Below are 7,500 nucleotides of genomic sequence, written 5' to 3' on the forward strand. Positions count from 1 at the left end.
CCCCCCCTCCCCCCCTCCCCCTCCTCCTCCTCTCCCCCCCTCCTCCTCCCCCCTCCCCCCTGCCGGCCACATCAGTCAGCTCAAGCCTCACCGCGGCTGTTGCTTCGTGATGCGCTTAGCAACTCGCTGGCCGCAGGCAGAAGGCCGCAGATAAATCTGGGAAAGCGGAGCTGCTCTGGTTGACACTACGGCCCACTGAGGGACGGGGGGGATTGCAAGTAGGGGAGAAGAGGGGAGGGGGGAGGGGGAGGGGGCACGGTCAACCCAAAAAAAAAAAGTTCAGATAAACTATAAAAAAAAAGTTCAGATAAACTATAAAAAAAAAGTTCAGATAAACTGTTAACTTTTTTTTTAAACTTTATTTGGACAAGGCCCATCACTGATGTTGCTCTTTTTAAAATCCTTTATATTAAGTTCGCTTGCTTGCGTGCTTGCTTGCTTACGACCGTGCAAATCTTTCGGTCGTTTTTTAACCCACTTCCCGTGATCCAATCGAGCTGACATGTTGCACACAGACTCGTTGTGCGTGACAATTTATTTTCGTGAAAAAAAAGTCCCAAAATTTTACAATGTTTAGGGAAAACAAATTAAATATTTAATTACCAATTGCTTAATACTGGCAGACAATCATCTGACCCATAGGTGGCAGCCATCTCAAGCCAGAGGACGAGAAGACTCTAGCCGCCACGCATATAAAGGATTTATAGTGAAAAACTTTGTTTTTACGGGTTTATACTTATTTCCCTCCAAAAGCCACCTGTTTATCGCACGGATGATGACAGCTCAAAGGAAGCGCCCTATCGTCACGTTGGAAATTTACGGCAGCGGGCAAAAATGTAATTCTTAAACGCGTGATGTTGCCTCTAAATGTGGAAATTGGTAAAACCCGGAGGACCCGGAGGGAAAAATCCAAGCGAACACGGGAATAGAGAGAGAAAGAGAGACACACACAAACTTCAATATACAGCAGCAGGCATCGTCAACGTAGGGATCGAACCCACGACCTCCTGCATACCAGGCGAGGTAGTTAACATCTCGCCATCGAGATGATGATGAGAGAGAGACACACAAACGTAAAATATACAGCAGCGCATCGTTAACGTAGGGATCAAACCCATGACCTCCTGCATACCAGGCGAGGTAGTTAACATCTCGCCTTCGAGAATATGATGAGAGAGAGAGAGAGACACGCCAACCCCAAATATACAGCAGCATGCGTCAGGGTTGGGATCGAACCCACGACTTCCTGTATACCAGCCGAGGTAGTTAACATCTCCTGGCCACCGTGGCGCCCCTATTGAGGCGTGTTCATCCGATAAGCGAGTGTTCAAACACGTGGGAGGAAAGCCGGAGCACACCGAGAAAACCCGCGCGTGCGAGGGGGAAACGCTCTATCCCAGGTGAATATTCGTCTGCACTGTAACGTACGCTCTTCTCGTATTAATCCAGCAACCCGCGTGTGATTCTCAGCCTATGGCTAACGAGAGCGGACATTGAGATCTGAACAGGGCCATCGTAGCAACCCAGTGACTTCCTAACATCGGGAAGGAAGAGAACGTTCCAGACGGTCGCATTCGTTCGACGGCCGAGCCAGAAGCCGCCACTTCTACCGCTGCCGCTGCTGCTGCAGCTGCATCTTCGAGGATGACGATCGGGGGTTTGCGTGATGATGATGATGACGACGATGATGATGATGATGGTGGTGGTGGTGATGGTTGAGACTGATACTTGTTTTTTTACCCTTTTATCTGGCAACAAAACTGACACCTTTTTTACAAGGAGTCATGTTTGCATAGACCACAATACCTGCAGTCATAATGCAAACAAAAACACAACTTTGATAATGTATGCACTGTCCTTGAAGTTGATTGGTCCACACCCGAGACAGCTTTCCTTAGAGCCTAGTCTCACATGGTGTTGGACGCCAAAAGGCGCATAACTCAAAGACAATGCACCATCAGAGTATGAGAGCTCGGGGTAAGGATTTACATGCAAACATGACTCCTCGTAAAAAAAGGTGTCAGTTTTGTTGCCAGATAAAAGGGTAAAAAACCAATTATCATAATTTTTTACTGGCAAATGAGGCTCCAATGGTGTGGTTGAGAATCATCGACAAAATCGCCACGGCACGAGGCCAAGTCGGAGCATCGTGGGCATTTACGGATCAATGGAAACCCCCAACGCACACACCTCCCCCCCATCCACCCCACCCCGCCCCCCCTCGCCCTCTTGGGTGCACACACAAATACATCTTATCTCATCTCTCGTCTAGATTTGCGTGCGCTCGACTGTAATCGGCGCCTGATTCCGGGGCGCTTTGCAGCAATTTTGAAATTGGTCCGTGGGACGTCGATGTTTGGTGGTGGCTGAGATAATGGAGAGCGGTGCTCGGGTTGTGATGAAAAGTGGTGGTGGTGGTGGTGTAGGTAGGGGGTAGGCATGCAGGTAGAGGTGGTGATAGGGGTAGTGGTAGGGGTAGTGATAGGGGTAGTGATGGTAGTGGTAGGGGTAGTGGTAGGGGTAGTGATAGGAGTAGTGGTAGGGGTAGTGATGGTAGTGGTAGGGGTAGTGATAGAGGTAGTGGTAGGGGTAGTGATAGGAGTAGCGGTAGGGGTAGTGATAGGAGTAGTGATAGGGGTAGTGATGGTAGTGGTAGGGGTAGTGGTAGGGGTAGTGATAGAAGTAGTGGTAGGGGTAGTGATGGTAGTGGTAGGGGTAGTGATGGTAGTGGTAGGGGTAGTGATAGGGGTAGTGATAGGGGTAGTGGTAGGGGTAGTGGTAGGGGTAGTGATGGTAGTGATAGGGGTAGTGGTAGGGGTAGTGATGGGGGTAGCGATGGTAGTGGTAGTGGTAGGGGTAGTGATGGTAGTGATAGGAGTAGTGGTAGGGGTAGTGATGGTAGTGGTAGGGGTAGTGGTAGGGGTAGTGATGGTAGTGATAGGAGTAGTGATAGGGGTAGTGGTAGGGGGTAGGGGTAGTGACAGGAGTAGGGGTAGTGATAGGGGTAGTGGTAGGGGTAGTGGTAGGGGTAGTGATTGGGGTAGTGGTAGGGGTAGTGGTAGGGGTAGTGGTAGGGGTAGTGGTAGGGGTAGTGATTGGGGTAGTGATAGGGGTAGTGATAGGGGTAGTGGTAGGGGTAGTGGTAGGGGTAGTGATTGGGGTAGTGGTAGGGGTAGTGGTAGGGGTAGTGGTAGGGGTAGTGGTAGGGGTAGTGATTGGGGTAGTGATAGGGGTAGTGATAGGGGTAGTGGTAGGGGTAGTGGTAGGGGTAGTGATTGGGGTAGTGGTAGGGGTAGTGGTAGGGGTAGTGGTAGGGGTAGTGGTAGGGGTAGTGATTGGGGTAGTGATAGGGGTAGTGATAGGGGTAGTGGTAGGGGTAGTGGTAGGGGTAGTGATTGGGGTAGTGGTAGGGGTAGTGATGGTAGTGGTAGGGGTAGTGGTAGGGGTAGTGATAGGGGTAGTGGTAGGGGTAGTGACAGGGGTAGGGGTAATGACAGGGGTAGTGATAGGGGTAGTTATTGGGGTAGTGATTGGGGTAGTGAGGTGGGTAGGAGTAGTGATGGGGTAGTGACAGGGGTAGTGATGGGGTAGTGGTAGTGGTAGGGGTAGTAATGGTAGTGGTAGGGGTAGTGATAGGGATAGTGATAGGGGTAGTGGTAGGGGTAGTGGTAGGGGGTAGTGGTAGTGATGGTAGTGGTAGTCGTAGTCTTTCCCCTCTCTCTTTCGCTCGTTTTTTGTGTGTTTTTCATTCCTTTTGGCGTTGAGTCACGGTAGGCAAGCCGCTGCACGAGTAAACACCGTCTATAATACAACACGAAAAAAATAACTCAACCACCAACATTTATTTTAATAGCAACCTCCCTCTCGAGGCAACCGTCGATGTTTAAAATTAAAAGGGGGTTATTTTGATTTAAATTAAATATGTTTTCTGCTTCTCATTTTTCCCCCCACACCGATGCTTTAAACATAAAAACCTTTCCCTTCACATTCACATATATATATTAATCATACACCCTCGTGCAAACGGTTAAAGGCCATTTAGATTTTGTTATCTTAAAAAAAAAATTGCGGGGAAAAACATATATACCGAGGTAACCATGGTTACTGGTGTTTGTGCCTGGTCGCTATGGACCCATGAGCTCGAGATGAAATGCGCCCCTCCCCTCGCACCTCTGTGACCCCCCCTGCCCCCCCCCTCTGACCCCCCTGCTCCCCCCCCCCCCCACTGACCCCCCCCCCCCTTCAGACCCCCCCCCCCTCTTCACCCCAGCATCCTCCCGCCTTCCCCACTCATGAACTCAACTCTTCATTTTCATTTTTCGATGTAAAGCTTCTTTCGTGACTGCAGGGATTCATCTTCTTGGTTCTTTCGGTAAAGTCACGTAGAATGGAAATAATAAAATAATTCAAATAAAACATAATAAAATTTCGATGTAAAGCTTCTTTCGTGACTGCAGGGATTCATCTTCTTGGTTCTTTCGTCGGTAAAGTGACGTAGAAGGGAAATAATAAAATAATAAAAATTAAACATAATAACATTTCGATGTAAAGCTTTCGTGACTGCAGGGATTCATCTTCTTGGTTCTTTCGTCGGTAAAGTAACGTAGAAGGGAAATAATAAAATAATAAAAATAAAACATAAGAAAATTTCGATTTAAAGCTTTCGTGACTGCAGGGATTCATCTTCTTGGTTCTTTCGGTAAAGTCACGTAGAATGGAAATAATAAAAATAAAACATGAAAATTTTTCGATTTAAAGCCTTCGTGACTGTCGGAAAGACAGACGCTGTCTTTCCGACAGACCTGTTCTTCACCTGAGGACGGCTGCTTGCGTTGTGGCCGAAACGTCGTGAGAATTGTATTTTATTATGTTTTATTGTTATTATTGTATTATTTCCCTTCTACGTGACTCTACCGAAAGAAGCAAGAAGATAAATCTCGTCTAGTTTAATTTGCAAATTTGTATTTGTTTTAGTGCTTCGTTTATCTTTCCTATATTTAGCACCTCCATCACGCTCGTGTGTTGTTCGTTGTTGTGACGTTCTAACATCCGTGTCAAAGAGCTTCACGGCTCATCGGATTCCTACCTGCAGTGTGAATAAAATAACTCTGATTGTGAAGCGTCAGCAAGCGGCGGTGACGACCTCGGCACGTGGCAGGTCAATTGGTGCGGATTGCGAGCAGTGGCCGACAATTACCCTCGACTCTGCTCCCCCCTCCACCACCATAGCCCCCCCCCCCCCACCACCATAGCCCCCCCCCCACCCACTACAGCCCTCCCCCCCACCCACCACAGCCCACACCCACCACTCACCAAAGCCCTCCCCCCCCACCCACCAAAGCCTTCCCCCCCACCCACTACAGCCCTCCCCCCCCACCCACTACAGCTTTCCCCCCACCTACCAAAGCCCCCACCCACCCACCCACCAAAGCCCTCCCCCACCCAACAAAGCCCCCACCCACCAAAGCCCTCCCGCCACCCACTACAGCCCTCCCCCCCCACCCACTACAGCCTTCCCCCCACCTACCAAAGCCCTCCCGCCACCCACCACAGCCCCCCCCCCCCTACAAACCCGGGGCTGTTTGATCGCGGCCGTTAATGAGCGGCAGGCGCTGTATGTGGGGAGCTCGCTGTGTCGTGTGTCATGTGTGTGTCATGTGTGTGTCATATGTCGTGTGTCATCTGTGTGTGTCATGTGTGTGTCATGTGTGTGTCATGTGTGTGTGTCATGTGTCGTGTGTTCTGTGTGTCGTGTGGCGTGTGTCATGTGTCGTGTGTTCTGTGTGTCGTGTGGCGTGTGTTGCGTGTTCTGTGTGTGTCGTGTGTGTGTGTCATGTGTGTGTGTCATGTGTGTGTCATGTGTGTGTGTCATGTGTCGTGTGTCATGTGTTGCGTGTTCTGTGTGTGTCGTGTGTCATGTGTTCTGTGCGTGTCGTGTGGTAGCGCCACATTAAATACGCACTACAATGACAATACTTTAAAGCGATTTGAAGCATGTTTTATTTTGGGGGGGTGGGGGGGGGCAGAGCTTTGTGACGTCATATTTGAGGGGGAGGGATCTGACTTTTTGTGACGATGGGGGGGGGGGGGGTAAAAATCGTCCAAAATCCCCGTGACGTCATTTATGGGCGGCCCCTAAATGTCCACGTGGTCATGATGATGATGATGTTATCGACCACTTCGTCGAGATATCGTCTGACAAGAGAGCAACGCGGCTCAGTGGGACCTTACTGATTCTTAGGTTTTTTTTCGGTAAAGTCACGTAGGTAAAAAAATTAAAATTAATAAAAGTAAAATAAAAAAATAAAAAATAAAAATCACGACGTTTCGGAGGCAACACAAGCTTCCGTCTTCAGGTTGAACTGTCGCAGCTAAATAAAAAAAAATTTAGTTTCGTTTTAGTTTCATTCACACCGCTTTCAAGGGCTCATTAATAATTAATGGAGGAAGGGGTGGGGGTGGTGAGGGCAGACGTGGCTGGGGAACGTTGCCAGATTCATGCCAAGCGCCGGAGGGAGGAGGTGGTGGTGGTGGTGTTGGGGGTAGCCCAGCGAGAACGCGACTTTCTGTGCCATCAAATCGTCGTGCACGGCACGAGCGTGGCGGTGTGACACGTGGCGGTTTGGCGCGTGACGCGTGGCGGTTTGGCGCGTGACGTGTGGTTGGTGTGACACGTGGCGGTGTGACGCGTGGCGGTTTGGCGCGTGACGCGTGGTGGTGTGACGCGTGGCGGTGTGACACGTGACGGTTTGGCGCGTGACGCGTGGCGGTTTGGCGCGTGACGCGTGGTGGTGTGACACGTGGTGGTATGACGCGTGGCGGTTTGGCGCGTGACGCGTGGTGGTGTGACGCGTGGCGGTGTGACGCGTGGCGGTTTGGCGCGTGACGCGTGGTGGTGTGACGCGTGGCGGTGTGACACGTGACGGTTTGGCGCGTGAGGCGTGGCGGTTTGGCGCGTGACGCGTGGTGGTGTGACGCGTGGCGGTGTGACACGTGACAGTTTGGCGCGTGACACGTGGTGGTGTGACGCGTGGCGGTGTGACACGTGACGGTTTGGCGCGTGAGGCGTGGCGGTTTGGCGCGTGACGCGTGGTGGTGTGACGCGTGGTGGTGTGACGCGTGGCGGTGTGACACGTGACAGTTTGGCGCGTGACGCGTGGTGGTGTGACGCGGGGCGGTGTGACACGTGACAGTTTGGCGCGTGACGCGTGGTGGTGTGACGCGTGGTGGTGTGACGCGTGGCGCATGGCGGTTTGGCGCGTGGCGCGTGGCGGTTTGGCGCGTGGCACTAAATCGGAAGTGCGGGTTAAGGACAACAATCTAAAACAAAAAAAAGCAGTTCTGACAAGAAAGAAGTGAGTCCGTCAAAGACTAGATGGTGATTTAAAAAAATTGCCGTAGCTCCCAATGGCTTCCAAACATCGCAACGGAAGAGCATTCCAGACGGCCGCAGAAGCGCTTACGCAGAGGACGATGATTGGGGATAACACAGTTAGTCAA

The sequence above is a fragment of the Lampetra fluviatilis genome, chromosome 60, assembly GCF_964198595.1.
Source record: "Lampetra fluviatilis chromosome 60, kcLamFluv1.1, whole genome shotgun sequence".
Taxonomy (NCBI): domain Eukaryota; kingdom Metazoa; phylum Chordata; class Hyperoartia; order Petromyzontiformes; family Petromyzontidae; genus Lampetra; species Lampetra fluviatilis.